Source organism: Triturus cristatus, chromosome 7 (assembly GCF_964204655.1).
Source record: "Triturus cristatus chromosome 7, aTriCri1.1, whole genome shotgun sequence".
NCBI lineage: Eukaryota > Metazoa > Chordata > Amphibia > Caudata > Salamandridae > Triturus > Triturus cristatus.
The window spans coordinates 697,806,577-697,821,764 of NC_140590.1; positions in this window are offsets into that span (position 1 = coordinate 697,806,577).

Genomic DNA, 15,188 nt, shown 5'->3' on the forward strand with positions numbered 1-15,188 from the left:
GGCAAAACTCATGAGGAGCAGGGCTGAGCCACTTTTTCAAAATTTGCCTTCTTTCGATCCTCATGAGTCAGTGGCCGTGAATTATCATCTGTATCAGAATTATATCCTCGGTGTACTAGATCAGCATGTACCTCTGAAACGCCTGAAGGCCAGATTAAAACATTCTGCACCATGGTACACTGCAGAGCTGAGCATAATACGTCGATCCTGTCGACAGGCAGAAAGGAAATGGCGCAGGCATTATGCTGAGCAGGATAAAGGGGCCTTTAAAATGGTACAAGCTCAGTATAAAGAGCTAATGGCTAAGGCTAAGACGGACTTTTTCATCAACTCCATTCTGTCAGCACCAAACAGCACCAGAGCCCTTTTTAAGATCATTAGACACCTCTCTAATCCCACTAGTGTGGGAAATAAAGTGGTCACGTCACAGGCGCTATGCGACAGAATCGCATCTCATTTTGAGGAGAAAATCGCAAAAATTGTAGGGGGGCTAAATATGTGCAGCCCCTCTCCTCTAGATGATAATGGACACATGTCTCCGGAAGAACAAGGGATGGTAACCTCACTGGAGCATTTTATACCTCTCACTAATGAGTTGTTTAACAACTATGCACAGAGTGTGAGGTCAGGGTCCCCATTAGACCCACTACCCAATAAGATCTGGAAAGAGCATGCTTCGGCTCTGCTCCCTCGGCTGTGGCAGATATGTTGCCAATCTTTGGAGGAAGGGGTGGTGCCTGAAACCTGGAAGCTGGCAGTGGTTAGACCACTGCTAAAGAAGCCCTCTCTGGACCCAGGAGATCCTGCTAGTTTTAGACCCATCTCTCTGCTGCCTTTTCCTATAAAGATTATTGAAAAGGTAGTGAGCAGATCTCTTTCTGGGTATCTGGAGGAGTTCCATCTCCTGGATAAGAGCCAGTTTGGCTTTAGACCAGGTCACGGAACGGAGACAGCCCTGGTCACGGTATTGGATAACCTTCGGATGCGGGCTGACAGAGGCCTTTCGTCAGTTCTGGTCCTCTTAGACATGTCAGCCGCATTCGATACGGTAAACCACCAAATTCTGTTGAATAGGCTGGAGCATTTGGGAGTGAAGGGATGTGCCTTGAGATGGATATAATCCTATCTCACAGGGAGACAACAGGTGGTCTCTTTGCCCCCTTTTACCTCCAGTAAGACCTTGATGGAACATGGGGTCCCTCAGGGATCGGCTATCAGCCCGATCCTTTTCAACATTTATTTGTAGCCATTAATCCCCATTATCAAAGCGTATGGGATCGATCTTATTAACTACGCGGACGATACCCAACTAGTGTTCTCACTGGAGGGCAAAGGAGCTTTGAATATGGAAGATTTCCAAAAGTGTATGCGTCAGACCTCGGACTGGCTCAGGGCTAATTCACTGCAATTCAACGGAGGCAAAACTGAGGTGCTCTACTGCCCCCCAGCGGGAGTAAGAGATTTGCCTTTTGAGTTCAGAATGGCCCCAGATGTGGAACCCACTGTCCCAGTGACAACGGTGCGGAATCTGGGGGTCTTGTTCGATAATGATCTACAGATGGCCTCTCAGGCTAAAAAAACAGTGGGGGTGTGCTGTGCTCTCATGAAAGCCCTACGGAAGATTCTACCTCTCCTGCCTGTGGAGAAAAGACCTGTGGTGGTTCGTAGTATCATATTAAGTAGGCTGGACTACTGCAACTCTCTGTATCTAGGAGCCCCTCTTTACATCTACCAGAGTTTGCAGAGGGTCCAGTCTATGGCAGCCAAACTGGCGCTGAATAGGAAACGTGGCTCCTCAACCACGCTGGCGCTTCAAGAACTTCATTGGCTTCCCATGATGGAAAGGGCTAAATTTAAATCCCTGTGCATTGTCTACAGAGCGGCACACGGTCTTGGCCCTATCACTCTACAGGAGAAAATATCCTGGTACAAGCCTCAAAGGACTCTCCGTTCATCAAATGCCTTCCTGCTAAACACTGGTAGGATCTAGAAGGCCAGGATGGGAGGTAGGGCCTTTAGTAGAGTGGCCCCGCGACTTTGGAATGAACTCCCCCTGAGTATTAGACAGGCTAACTGCTTGATGGATTTCAGGCGAAGTTTGAAGACTTGGCTCTTTCCCAGGGTGGGGCATATGGCTTCCTAATTCTCCCATTCTTTGATCGGTATCCGTTTTTCTATCTTCCATCGTTCTTTCTGTCACTGCTGCTACACACTTTGTTTGTTCAGAAGTTTCTCTCCATCACAGTCTGAGCGCCAAGATACCCGTTGGGTGATAGTTGCGCGGTATAAGTACAAAATACTAATACAAATACAAATACAAATACATACACTTCCTACTGTTGCACTACGGTTGTACTGTGGTCGATCTCACATTTACAAAGCCTACCAAACGCAATACTTCTAGACACATTATATTAAATTCGTATCATGACGCAGACGTTCAAGTGAGCTCCATGGCTCCTTTATGCACTAAGAACACCTTTACCCCTTCCTCTTTAACACAACTGCCTTTTATGACAAATGTTATACTACATGGCCGTTGTAGTGAAGATCTGTGTATATTTGTAGTCAATACTCACTAGAAATGTATATACCTTCTAAGTGCCCTAAGTGCTCTAGAGTTATGCTAATGCAGACCTCGAGCATACATAGCGCTCACTTGCCTCTCTAATGTACTTATTATATTATATTAAATGTGTTGGACTTGGCCCTTATGGCAGGTTCACCCCTAAACCTTTTGCTTTTACTGGTGACCTGGTGGTAGTGATTTCTGGTTTCTGTGCACTTGTGGTGAGATAGGCCTGCCCTCCCATAGGAATGCATGGGGAATGTATGTGCCCCTGGTAGTTCCTGATGCGTGGGGTGTGCAGGGTCGAGTCTGGTATGTGCGGACTCGTGTGATTGAATGCTGCGCAATGATGTATGCAGCATGTATGTGTCTAGTGTGGAAGTGCCACTTCTAGACATGGCTGTGCGTGTGCTATAAAGGTGCTGACACGTGATTGGCTGGAGCTGGCTGGTGAGCCTGGCTCCAGGAGTCTGGATGGGTCTGCCCCGGTGGTGAGTGTTGAGATCAGCATGTGTGATGTGAGGGAGTGGTGCACCTGGGTCCTGTGAGTAGGTCTGGGATTTCCCCACACAATGCTGGCTCCGCCCCCTGTGGTGCGACTGATGACCCTAGCCCTGCCAGTGAATAGAGTGAGGGGCTGAGCACGTCAAGGGTGCTCCCCAACCAGCTGTGACTGGTTTTCCCCCTCACCCTGAACCAAGAATAAAGGGAAAAGGTGTATAAAAAGGGGGCTGTGTCCCCACAGAAGGCTCTCTCTTCCAGGATCCTGCCTGAGGGGGCTGCTGCTGTTGCTGGGCCAGAGGACCGCCACTTGGACTACCTCCCTGCCTGGAGGCCCAGTGAGCTGGCTCTGGGCCCAGCCTTGCCCCCCTGCCTACCTTCCTGAACTTTGCCAGGACCTTGTTGCTGGACCTTGCCTGCCAGCGCCTGGGAAACGCTGCACCTCTACTGCTGAGAAGCGCCTGCAGTGTGACCAGAAGCGCGGCGCTACGACAATCTGCAAAGGGAACCCCGACGTAGGGATTCCCCCGCTTTTGCCGGATTTAAAGCGGGTGCCCACCCCGCATTGTGGCGCTCGTTGGCGGGTGCCTACCCCGCTTATTTAATTATTTTGTTGGCGGGTGCCCACCCCGCTTATTTGTCTTAATCTCACGGCGGGTGCCCACCCCGCCGTATATTTCTTCTCACGAGGGAGCCTACCCCTCTTACTGCCGTAGAATCACCGCCACGGCCGGGCTCACAGGAAGTCAGGCAGGCCGGGGGCGGGCCTCCGAGACAACCGGAAGTAGGAGGGCGGGAGCCTACCCTGCCTCCCACCGAAGACTCGCGGCTGGTTTGAGCCCCGGGAGACTCCCCCGCACCAGCCGTCGGCCCGAAGCTCTAAGGCCCGCCGCATCCGAAGACCTGGAAGCCTGCCCCGCCTCCGTGTGCTGTCGGTTGAGGCCCCGGTCCCAGGGGAAGGACCGTGCGGAGAGCAGCGCACCCGGGAGCAGCCCGGGAGAACAGGAGACAACGCCAGAGTCCTGGTGAGTGGGGGCAGCATTGTTGTTGTAAGAGCGCCTGACGCTCCACCGAAGGGGGGCAGTGCTTCTCGAGCCTGTGAGGCTCCAACGCGGGCCGCAGTGTTGTGCAGAGCCCTGAGTAGAGGCTCCAACGACGGGGCAAATAATTTGTTTAGAGTCCCCCGAGCGGGACTCCAACGAGGAGGGCAATCTTGGTTTTAGAGCCTGAAGGCTCCAAAAAGGCACATTGTTCGAGCCCACGAGGCTCCCACGATGGGGCATATTATTTGTTTAGAGTCCCCCGAGCGGGACTCCAACGAGGCGGGCATTCTTTGTGCAGAGTCCAGAGGGACTCCAACGGGACCGCAATATTTGTCAGAGCCACGGAGGCTCGAGGGGGCATTTCCTGTTGTTTAGAGCCCAGAGGGGCTCAGGGGACAGTCAGTTGGACAGAGCCTGCAAGGCTCCAGCGTTGGCCCCCTCATTGTTCTACAGCTGCCCAGCACTTCGTGGGCAGCTGCTCCGTTTAGGCCCCTTTCATTGGGACACAGGGCGTCCTAGTCCCCTACAAGGCCAGTTGGCCTAGGGACTGCCACAGGTGGTGGCTAATGTGAGTTTTGCGCTATTGTTCCCAACCTACACCTCTGAATGTGTTGTGATGCATCATGTGTAATGTGTTCCTACCCCTACAGGTATTTTGTGATACCGAGGTGGTTATTCTCCCTAGTACAGGTGGTGCTAGTGAGGTCCTGGTTCCATGCGTGACATTCTCCTAAGGTGGTTAGGGTTGCGTAGGTGGTACTTACCTGTTACCAGTAGTTACTGGTTGTATGCTACATGTGTTATATTGTGCTACAGTAATTTTATATCCTATGCTCTAAGTGCTAATTTCTAAAAGTGCTAATTCCTGACAGTGGTCCATGTGGCCCTGTCCCCTGTACATATAATACCTTGTAAAATTCTGCCCAGTGCCAGTTGGCACAGTGTAAATTGTGTGAATATTATCTAATGTGTTTTGGTATAATACAAAGGCTATTTTTATATAATACCTTGTGTGGAGTTTCTTTTGTGGTGGGCCTTGGGTGTTGTTGCTGGGTGCGCGCGCAAACGCTTTACACATCGCCTCCGGGATAAGCCTGACTGCTCGTGCCAAGCTACCAAGGGGGTGAGCAGGGGTTATCTTTGGCGTGTAACTCCCCAGCCCTGACTAGAGTGGTGGTTTCTGCCTGGCTTTGGCGCAAGCCCTAGCCAACCAGAAATCCCATTTCTAACATTGGTCGCAGCGGTGGGATTAGGACTTGCGTTTGCGCTGTACCGCAGCAGCAATTGGCCGCACCACAAAACTCTGCATTTAGATAGTCACATGGTATAGGGATTATTGTGCTAAGTTTGTTTTTGTCATTTCTGTGGAAATGTGTTTCTGGATTCACCAGTAAGGGTGGGATCCAGTGGTGGCAGCATAATAGTGTCCAGTACATTTGTTCCCCGCCCTGCGCCCAGAGTTGGTACCTGTGTCACTTGTGGTCAGGTTGAGGAATCAGGGGTGGTAGAAACTGCCTTACCAGTCCGAGGGGAGGGTTGTGTGTGGATGAATGGTGTGTGGCACTAGGCAAGTGAGTGTGAGTTCTCTGTGATAGAGTGCTTGCTGAACCCTTTTTGTGAATTGTGTGCTCCTGTTAAGCTCAGACCCCTAGGTTCCCTGTGTAATCTTTTCACCAGAACGTCCGCCAGAATGGAGCCTGCTTTTGATCTCAGTGATCTAGCTTGGTACAGCATGCAGGAGTTGGAAAGGTTCTGTAGAGAGAGAGACATCGGGGTGAGAGAGTCAGACACTCTGTGTGAACTTAGGGTCCACCTGATCCAGTGGGTTAAGAATCAAAGGGATCTTGAGCACAGTAGGGAAAGGGCCCGGGCCTCACACCTGGAGGGTGGTGGGTCTGTGGGGAGCCCTGAAGATTCAGAAGAGGAGGAAGAAGATGACAGTACCTGGACGCCAGTAGAGAGTGAAGACCCCATAGGTAGGGAGTCCCTTGCTGGGTCCAGCGTAGGAGGCAGCGCCTCATCCCTTTCTCTGTCCCCAGAGGAGTGGGAAGATAGGAGGAAAGAAAGGGAACACCAGCTGGCGTTAGAAAAGCTCAGGTTAGAGCATGCCCAGGCTATGGCGCAGCTGGAGGTCAAGAAGCAACAGCTAGAGACTGAGAGGGTCTTGGCGCAGGAGAGGATAGAGGAGGCTGAGAGGGCCTCCACCAGAGGCAAAGTAGCTCTGGAGGGTAGACTATCCCCTGCGCGCAGTTTTAATTTTCTGGGCTCCCCAGGGAGGGTAGAGTCCAGTGGTGGCAGTTATATAGAGTCCAGTGCAGGATGTCCCATTCCCAGTTCCCCGAGTATGGTACTTTGTTCCTGAGAGGAGGAGTACAGGTTGAAATTCAGGGGCAGTAGGAAACTGTCTCACCAGTCGTGGGTTTTTTTTGTGGATGATTGTCATGATGCACTGGTGGAGTGGCTGGCGTTTAACCCGGAACAGGATTTGGATGGAGCGCTCAATATGATTACCAAAGAGCAGATGCTCAGTAGTTGTTCTCCAGGGTTGCGCCAACACCTGTTGAGGTATGACTGTTTTTGTCCTTGGGACCTTGCAGAGGAAGCAGAGCGTTGGGAAAGGGCCCAAGGTTCTCTAGAGTCATTAGGGAGTGACTCCAAAAGTAGTGGTTCAGGTATCTTCCAGCCCAGCGTGGTGGAAGAGGCTCAGTGTAGCCCAGCTAGGTCCCAGGATAGCGAGGAGGGTGTAGGGGCTTACTGCCTGGCTCAGTGGAGCAGGAGTAAGTGGGTGACCGAGGGTCCCCAGACGCACGAAACCCTGCCTCAGGACTTGGATGGTTTCATGAGGGAACACCAAGTTGGGGACCTGGGCTGTCCTGTTACTCCACTTGAGGAAGATCTCTTAGTGAGTAGAGGACCTGGAGCGCCTGTAAACAGGGCTCCTGTGGTTCTAGAGTCTGGCAGTACCGCTCCGGTAGGGAGGGTACAGGAGTCCAGTGTGAGGAGTGATTGGGGGATGAGTTCCCCAGTGGAAGAGCCAGTGGGTCAGGGACTACCCAGTTGGGCTAGGATCCCGTGTAGTGACCATGGTGACACCACTTCTGTTCTGGGGGATATCTGCGCACTGTCAGGTGGACAGGTGACGGGAGATCCGCACCAGACAGACAGTCACACGACATATGTGTCGTTTGTTAGCCTCAGGGGAATGGAGTGTAAATCCCCAGAAGTTCTGGGGTGCCAGGCGGTTATTCCACCAAAGGTTCTAGACCGGAGGTTGGAAGGCCAGGTTCAGGATCAGCCTGACCTGAAGGGTAGGACGACTGTAACCAGTGTCCTGACCGGTTCTTCTCCCAGTTGGTAGGGAGCAGGGCTCTGGAAGGGGGTGCAGAGGGTGGGAGAGCCCACCTCTGACCTCGGTGCAACCTGATGGGTTAAACCCTGGGTTGGAATGGCGTTCTAGGTGTACCCCTCGCCAGAGGAGAAGGAACGCTAGGAGAAGAGGTAGGGGGAGGAGAGCCTTCCCTGAGACTCCTGGTCCGCCTGAGGTTGTAGACCCTAGGCTGGAGAATCAGTGGCAGTCTAGTCCTGTCTTGCAGACAGGAAGAGTGGAGAATGGCCGCTATGTGCCAGGGGTTACTACCCCCCACTCTGTGATTAGGCAAGGACCGGTGGCACCTGGGTGGCCTAGGGCCTGGTCTTGGCCGCGGACAGCTTGGGAGTACTAGTGGGGTAGCCCAGTTGGTCCAGACAGTGGTTTCAGAAGGAATCCCATGGGTTCACCGTGGCGTAGAACAGGAGGGTGTCCCTGCAGTTGCGGGCCCGCGTCCGTGTTCTATCGCCCAAAGCAGGGAAGTCCATCACGGTGGTGATTGGTCTGCCCTGCGTTTTTGTCTGGAAGGGAGTTGTGTTGGATTTGGCCCTTCTGGCAGGTTCACCCCTAAACTTTTTGCTTTTACTGGTGACCTGGTGGTAGTGATTTCTGGTTTCTGCGCACTTTCCCTGTGTCCCAGAGTAAAGTGCGTGCGCACTCTGAGTGCATGTGGTGAGATAGGCCTGCCCTCCCATAGGAATGCATGGGTAATGTATGTGCCCCTGGTAGTTCCTAATGCGTGGGGTGTGCAGGGTCGAGTCTGGTATGTGCGGACTTGTATGATTGAATGCTGCGCAATGATGTATGCAGAATGTATGTGTCTAGTGTGGAAGTGAATGTAAGTGGTAAATGAACAGATAATCGCACTCCTGGTTAAAATAAGCATCTCACGGGTAAGTTGGTCGGTGGTGCAATTGGGTGAATCCTCCTGAGTGTGAGGATGTTGTAAAGTATTGATTGCACTCCTTAAATCGTAAAGAGCGTCTCCCTTTTGCACTCTTGAGAGATGTAATAAAAAATAAACAACCTTTCTTTGTTTTGTGATCCTTTATTTGATCTTGTACTTAAATCCATTAATTCTTCATGGTTTAATTATTGAAAAGGATAACTTTCATTGTTTCAAAATAAATGCTTTTTAACTTGATGCATTTCATGCTGCCCAATGCATTTCGGGCTTATCAGCCCTTCATCAGGGGCTGTCAAGCTGAAAATGAGGAAACAGAGTATCAGAAAATCTGTGTCATGCTCGTAAGTCTAAAAAGCACTGTTGTCAGAGGTGTATAAAAGGAAAAGATAAGTGAATAATTACCGTGATGAACAAAAAAGGGTTGAAATGAAAAAATAAAAAGGGTAGTGGATCGTGCAAGACTTTATTGAATGGTGAATAAAAGCTGGTGAAAGCAACCGAATGGTGAACGTGTGGTACAAACACTCGAAAGAATAATGATAAAGTAAGCGGTTGCTCAAACTGTATCCCAAGGCGTGTAAATAAAGTTAGTAAAACACGCTCCAAAAAACTCACTTAAAGAAAAACGAACTGGGCGCTTGTATAGGTTTATGTCTGTAAACGGACGCGTAGAAGTTCCTGGAAAAATTAGAACATCAATGTTAATGGCAGGAATCTGAACATGTGAAAAAGGGATGGATTTTGAGTCCTGGAATGCTGGAAAGCATTCACTTACTTGGTACGGATGCGTGTACGGATTACGGAGCGCTCATCTTCGAATGTAGACGATGGATTTCCGGGTCCTGGATCGGAGAGTGAATGAAGTGGGACTTTATTGGTTTAAATGTTAGCGGGCGTGATTGATTGGTAACACGCGTGAAAATGAACTACAAGGAAAAAAGACTAGTAGTCTCTATAATGACACGTAAAAGGATCTAAAAAATAGGTCATGAAAAGCGATTGACAGTAATGTAAAAGACAATAAAGAAACGGGTAAAAAGTATGATGTTGCGTCTGACCCGGCTGAGAAAAGCAGCCGAGAAGGGACGCATAAAATCTGAACTGAGGAGCGCTAGGTGGCGCCTGACCATCATGGACGCCTTTCAGTAAGGCTCCCGGTGCCGGTCCCCGCAAATCCTCCTGGGTTCATCCTGGACTGCCCTGGCCGGCTCGCTCTGGGTGCGGAGGCGTGTGGAGCTGCCCTGCTGTCCCGGGCTTGATCCTGGGGTGCCACGGACATCGCGGGACCCACCTGGACGCCGCGGACCCCGACCGGTGGCGGACGGTGGCAGCTGTGGAGCTGTGACCCGGGCGAGCTATAAATTGAGCCCGCGGCGCCCACGAGGGGTACAGGCCTGACCCTGCCGGTGGGGAAGAGACGCCGGCCGCGAGGCTGCCGTGGGCCCTGTCGGCACCGGAGAAGCGCGGCCCTGCTCCGCTGGCACATTGCGGAGACCCAGGAGTGGTGAGGCGGACCCCCCCCCCGAGCGGACTGGTGTGGCGGAGCAAGCGGTGAGTGCGGCTGCGTGGGACTGCATCGCCGGGCGGCTGTGGGGGCCGGGTGCGGAGGGGAGACCCCCCCATCGGGCTGAGCGTCGGCAGCCGGGGGCCCCCAGCCCCCCCCTCTCCCTCCTCCTCCTGGCTGCAGTGTGGAGCTGGCCCCGTTGGCCCGAGGCTGCCGGAAGGGCTCCGGGTGCAGGGGGACCCTCCTTGATTCGGGCCGCGCATCGGCGGTCGGGGGGGAGTGTGTGCCGTCCCCCCCCTCCCATCGCTCTGGGCCCGGGTGACGAGATCCGACGTGTGGTGACGTGCCCCCCCTTGGGGTTGTGGGGGGACCGTGCTGGTGAGGAGCCCCCTCGGAGAGGTTGGCTGTACACAGGAGTCGGGGCCTTGGCGGTTATCGGCTGCGGAGCACTCGGGGGACACTCCAAGGGCCTGGGGCCCTGAACTACGGTGCTGGACTTCGCCTTGTCGGTGGGAGGCTGCGGGCGCGACTGTGGCCGGGGGTCAGACTGGCTGTCCCGCTGGGAGGCCCGCCGGGGCTTGACCGCTGGGGCTGGTGGTGCCCGGCCATTTCTCGCCGTGGGACCCCCCGGCCGTACCTCCTTCTGCCTCCACTTCATCCCGAGCACCCGTCGACGTCCTGAAGGAGTGTCTCCAACCTGTTGCCCGGCCTCGCTGACCGCCGCGCCCGGGCCGCCCCCGACATGGGTAAGGACAGGGCAACCAAGCCGGCGTCCGGGGCCACCCAAACCAGGATGGACAAATTCACGACCTCTGAGAAGGGGTCCGGCCCTACGGGCGAGCCAGCCCCGGCCCCCGCTGCGGACCTTGCTGCCATCCTGCAGGCCATCAACTCATCTCGCGCCTCCCTCGAAGGCATGGTGGGAGAGGTCAAGGTGGATGTTGCTCTTCTCCGGCAGGATTTGCGGAACGCCACCACCCGCATCTCGGAAGCCGAATCCAGGATATCCACCGCTGAGGATGACATCCGCCATCTGCAGGACCAGGTTCGGGAGCTGACCACCCACTCTAAGGAACTACACCGCCGGGTCGAAGATGCAGAAAACCGCGCTCGGCGCAGCAACCTGCGCCTAGTGGGATTCCCGGAGGGGGTCGAATCGGGCCGGGCGGACGACTTTATGGAGTGCTGGTTCCGATCCTGGATGCCGGCGGACAGCCTATCTGCTTCGTTCGTAGTGGAGAGGGCCCATCGCTCCCTGGCCCCCAGGCCCCCAGGTGCACCCCCCCGGCCATTCATCCTCAAGCTCTTGAATTTCCGAGACAGGGACGCCATTCTCCGCGAAGCCCGGCGCACAGACACCCTCCACTACCAGAACCACAAAATCATGATATTCCCGGACTACACTCGTGAAGTCCAAGAACTGCGCCGCTCTTACACTGAAGTGAAACAGAAGATGCGTTCCCTGGGCCTCCAGTACCAGCTTCAGGTCATCTTCCAACATAAGACATTGTTCTTCGATACGCCACGAGCGGCCTGGTCCTGGTTGACGGAGGAGCATTCCCTGCACCGCTCTGGGCGCGGATCGCCTACGGGTGTGCGGGGGGGCGGGGGAGGCCCCGGACATCGAGGACCCGCCGGCGGCATCGCCTGTTACCCCGGGAGCGCACGGCAGAGGAGGTGATCACCACGCGCTCTGGGGGACAGCCTCCTCGGCTGCGCACGCCAGTCCTGCGGCTGACGGGCGGCGGGTCGTGTCGCCCCGGCTGGCGGGCCCTGCAACCCAGCCGGCCGAGTCGGTGGACACCTCGGACCTCTCTCGCAGCCCTAACATTTGACTCTCTATGTTTCTTCGGGGGGGGGGGGGTGGAGGATGCCCGGGCCTGGGTTGGAGTGCTCCGCTGTCAGTGTTGCTCTTGGCCAGGGCAGGTGAATCAGGCTTGATTTCAGTTGTACCAGGGGTCCACTAGTGCTCAAGCCCGAGCGTTTTAGCTTGGTGGTTCTTCCATTTGGTTCGGGCGACAGATGCTTCTGTTTTCGAAGTATAGGGTGGGGGGTGGGGGTTTGGGGTTGGTTTGGGGTTGTTTCTTCCTCCTTGGGAAGGTTTTGTTGGTGGGGGGTGACTCCCTCTTTGTTGTTGTTCCGAGGCATCTTGTAATCTTTGACCTGCTCTCCTGCCCGATGTCCCGCTGTCCTTCCTTTCTAGGGGCGTGCACAGCCGCGCCTCCAATGGCCCGCTCTTCTGTCCTGGACCATGGCTGACCCACCTATTCCTAGGGCCGCCATGCGCGTATTATCCTGGAACGTCAATGGTCTTCTGGACCGTTTTAAACGCATGGCGGTCCTCAAATATGCGCAACGTGCGGAGATTGACGTGCTCCTCCTCCAGGAGACTCACCTTCTGGGCAATAACTGTCCCTTTCTTACCCGCTATGGTTATGACAGGGTGTGGCACTCAGGTTTTGCGCGGGGTTCCCGGGGGGTTGCTATCCTGCTCCGCAAGTCCTTTCCCTTTGTCCTGACCCAGGTGCACTTGGACCCCCAGGGCATGGTAGTGGCGGTATGTGGTACTCTTGAGGGGCGACCCCTCACCCTGATGTCCCTCTACGCGGCTCCATCCCTCCTGTCGTCGGCCCTCTCCTACACCGCGGGCCTCCTCCCGACGCTTCCGGCGGGTTCCCTCATTCTCGGCGGGGACTTTAACGCTGTCTACACGCCCCACTTGGACTCGACGGGTCCGGTATCCCTGGCCCATGTAGCTCGCGCAAAGCAGCTCTCGACCTGGGCTGAATCTCAGGGCCTCTGCGATGTTTGGAGGATCTGGCACCCGCAGGCTCGCCAGTACACCCACACGTCGGCGGCTCATCAATCCCATGCCCGGATCGACCTCATCTTCGTCCCATCTACCGACTGCGCAGGGGTGCAGGATGCACGCATTCTCCCGAGGGGCCTTTCGGACCACTCGCCAGTGCTCCTTGCTCTTGGCCCCCCCCCTCTCTGCCCATCCGATGTGGCGTTTGAACGCTTGGTTCCTCCACGACAAGGCTTTTTGGAAGGTGGTCGGTGGCGAGATAGCTGATTATTATTCTCACAATGTGGGCTCCGTCCCCTCCCCTGCCGTCCTTTGGGAGGCCGGCAAGGCGACTATTCGGGGGGCCGCTAAGGGGCATCTGCAATGGCAGAGACGTGCTCAATCCCAGAAACTCGCGGATTGCGAAGCTCAAGCCTTGGAACTGGAGCGCAACCTGGGGGAGTTGGAAGACAACACACGGTCGCGCCGCTTGGCCTTCCTGCGGGAAGAGATTCGCCTACACTCCCTGGAGGCGGCAAAGACTTTGTGGCGCTCCTCGGTGGCCCGGGTATACGGATGGGGAGACAAAAACGGCACTCTTCTCCACCGGCTGGCCACTTACCCCCGGGCGGGCAGGATTATTCCAGCCATCAAAGACTCTGCGGGCGGACTCCACACGGCCTCAGTGGCGATGGCCCAAGCTTTCGCTGACTATTGTTCCCGGTTGTACCGACTCCGGGCGTCTGCGCTCTCCCTGGAGGAGTTGCTGGGGATGAATGGGGCGGTGCTTGAGCGGCTGGGACCTGACGATTCGCCTATCGAGCTGCAGGAGATTGAGGAAGCGATCAGCCGCCTGGCGCCCGGGAAGACCCCGGGACCTGATGGGTTCCCTCAGGAATACTACGCTCACTATCGTGAGACTCTGGCCCCGAGGCTTCGGGACGTGTTTGCGGAAGTGGTGGAGACGGGCTCGTTCCGGCCGGAAACGGACACAGCAACCATAGTTGTCCTTCCCAAGACGCAGCCCCCTTCGCAGTCCTGCTCGGACTACCGGCCGATATCCCTTATTAACACCGAGCTCAAAATCTATGCCACGGTCCTCGCGCAGCAGTTGCGCCCGTCTCTTGCCTCCCTGGTCCACCCGGACCAATGTGGATTTGTGCCGGATCGGGGGACCAGACACTGCCTGCGGCGCCTGCACCTCGCCCTGGCGCACCGCGGCCACCTTTCCCCCCTATCTGGCCCTCCTGCTGGTCGACTTTGAAAAGGCCTTCGACTCAGTGGGGTGGGCGTACTTGGGTGAGGTCCTGGAGCACATGGGTTTCGGTCCCCGGTTCCGTGCCATGGTTGCGGTCCTGAATGCGAGCTCGCGGGCCCGTGTTTTAGTCAATGGGGCTCTATCCCACCCGTTTCCCATAGGTCGAGGAACGCGCCAGGGATGTCCGCTCTCGCCCCTCCTTTTCGCTCTGGCCATGGAACCCCTGGCGGTATTGATTCGCTCGGATCCCGCTCTCCGCGGGTGGGACTGGCCAGGTATGACCCCCGATAAGATCGCCCTCTACGCGGGCGACGTCCTCCTCTATCTCTCTGATCCAGCGACCTCGGGGCCCCAGGTCCGCCGGATTCTCTGTCGGTTTGGCCAAGCGTCGGGTCTTCATCTGAACCCTAAAAAATCCGTCCTAGTCCCGTTACACCCGTCAAGGGAATGTTTCGACTGGCAATCTGATATTCCCCTCCGGAGACTCTCATTTAAATACCTGGGGATCTGGGTCACCCTCCTTCCGGAACTCTGCTGGGCCCTCAACGTGGCTCCCGTAGTCAACAAGACCAGATCAGATATGCTCAGGTGGCAGTCACTCCCATTGAATCCGCTGGGGAGGGTCGCCCTCTATAAGATGATGATCCTCCCCAAGTTTCTGTACATGCTACAAAACACTCCGTGCCCCTTTCCGCGCCCGTGGTTCCGGGAACTGGATAAGATGGTGAATAAATTTCTCTGGGGCGGCGGCAGGCCCCGGCTGGCCTTAGATCGCTGCAGAGTCCCCTCCTATGACGGAGGTCTGAGCATGACTAACCTATATCTATATTACTTGGCCACCCAGCTACTGGTGATTCATGACTGGTTCTCGAGTGGATGGGACGATCCAGCTTATCGACTCGAGGTGCAATGTCTCGGGTTCTCCTCTATCCAGAACATGCTCTATGGGGCAACGGTCCCCCTGTCGTGCGGGCCCCTTTTCTGGCGTGGCGCGCAGCTTTGAGGCACACCCGCTGGTCGGGGATGAAAACACAGCTCACACCACTTTGGCACGGGACATAGCTACGGGAGGTGGCGGGACTTGCAGGATTTCGGCAGTGGGATCTTCTAGGGATCTCCAGCCTGGGCGATGTATGGCGGGGGAGCCACATGTGTTCCTTCCAGGAGCTTCAGACCCGCTTCTCGCTACAGCCTTCCCAATTTTATAGATACCTTCAGCTGCGCCATGCGGTCCGGGCCCATGTCCCTCTA